Below are 1,997 nucleotides of genomic sequence, written 5' to 3' on the forward strand. Positions count from 1 at the left end.
ACCAAATTTAGAAAAATACATTTATGACTGTGGTGCAGGGAAGGATTTCTTTTTCTTCTTTTTATTTTTGAGACGGAGTCTTGCTCTTTCACCCAGGCTGGAGTGCAGTGGTGCGATCTTGGCTCACTGCAACCTCTGCCTCCTGGGTTCAAGCGATTCTCCTGCCTCAGCCTCCCAAGTAGCTGGGACTATAGGCACGTGCCACCAACACCGGCTAATGTTTTGTATTTTTAGTAGAGACAGGGTTTCACCATGGTAGCCAGGATGGTCTGGATCTCCTGACCTTGTGAACTGCCCACCTCGGCCTCCTAAAGTGCTGTGATTACAGGCATGAGCCACGTTTTCTTTTAAGGTTACACAATAATTTATTTATCAAGAGCCTCCTCTCCCCACCCTTGCAGTCTCTAGGTCACTTTTTCCACTTGTAGATTTTTCGCACCAGCCCCAGAAAGACGGTTGGGGCAGGGGCAGGGGCACTGCATACTGTTCAATGAGACCCATAACGCAGCTATAACTGTCTTCCTCATATTGCAAGAACACGGCCGGCAGATCCAGCTCCTCATATAGTGCTTTCACCCGGGCCACCTTCTCAGCCTCCTTCTGCCCGTAATTCTCCTTTAGGATCTGGTACTGTTCCAGAGTGGCCTCTTGCAGACATTGAACCACCAGCCAGCTGCATTCGTTGTCCTGGATGTCAGTGCCAACTTTGCCGGTCACACTGGGGTCCCGAAGGAGGTCAAGGTAGTCATCCTGAATCTGAAAGAACTCTCCCATCTCCAGCAGGATCTTCTTGGCATTGGCGTGCTCCTTCTCGCTATCAATTCCTGCCATGTACATGGCTGCAGCTACAGGAAGGTAGGAATAGAAAGCCATCTTGTACTTGACAATAGATTTGTACCTCTTTTCAGTGAATCTGCCAAGATCCACATTGCCCTGGGGGGCTGTGATGAGGTCCAGGGTCTGCCCAATTTCAGTCTGATAGGAACTCTGCAGGAAGAGCTCAATCAGGTTCAGGTAATAGGGCTGCTCCTGGCAATAGAGCTTCAGCAGGCGGTAGTTACATGCTTCCAGAAGGATAACATCATTGATGGCATCCAAACCCATGCCTGGCTTCTGATACCAGCAGATCTGTCCCAGGCAAGTGAGGGATGAATCCATGATGTCATCTACCACCAGGAAGAAAGCTTGCAGCCGTTCCACACACCAGCCCACGGTCAGGGCCCGCTGGAGACACTCAGCATCCTGTTTCCTTGACTCCCCTAGCTCCCGGAACGCTACTAGCACCATCAAACCCCGGTGATACTTGCCTCCAATGGCGCTGTACTCCAGGACCTCCTTGAGCCGGGCAATAGCATCTCCTATCTCTGGGTGCCCCATCTCATCCTCAGTCAGCACCCTAACAATCTGGGAAAAGTGCTGAACAAAATCCTGCTTTTCTTGGGCATAAGCATCTGATTTCTGGTCTCCATTCATTCTGAGAGAGGAGCAAAGGGCTCTGTTCCTGGATGCAGGTTCCAGCTCAGCCAGGATTTCTTAAAATACAAAAGGCACAAATTCTAAAGGAAAAGGTCAATAGATTCAAGTATGCTAAAATTACATACTTCTGGACTATTAAATGCACCAAAAAAATGAAGCGAAAAATAAATCCATGGACTAGGAGATGCTATTTACAACACATAAAACTTAAAAGGAATATTTTTAAGAACCTTCTACAAATCAATCAGGGGAAAATAAGCCAACAGAATATGAACTGGTAACTCATAAAAAGGAAGCTGGAAAACCCAACAACATAAAAAGATGTCCAATATGACTATTCATCAGAGAAACGCAAATTAAAACAGTAATAAAATATAATTTTCCCATATTGGATGGACAAAAGCTAAAAGTTCAGATAATTCAGTTTTGGCAAGGCTGTAGGGTAACAGAAGCTGTCATGTCCTGCCGATGAAAGTGTCAAATTGTGTAGGCACTTAGAGAGCAACGTGATAATATCTAGC

The 1,997-nt window shown here is 46.5% G+C and overlaps 1 pseudogene; it reads right to left on the reverse strand.

The window, feature by feature from the left end:
• Positions 1-409: 409 nt before the first annotated feature.
• LOC100407910 (farnesyl pyrophosphate synthase pseudogene) lies at positions 410-1,488 on the reverse strand (annotated as a pseudogene).
• Positions 1,489-1,997: the final 509 nt, after the last annotated feature.

This window comes from Callithrix jacchus, chromosome X (assembly GCF_049354715.1).
Source record: "Callithrix jacchus isolate 240 chromosome X, calJac240_pri, whole genome shotgun sequence".
Classification (NCBI taxonomy): Eukaryota; Metazoa; Chordata; class Mammalia; order Primates; family Cebidae; genus Callithrix; species Callithrix jacchus.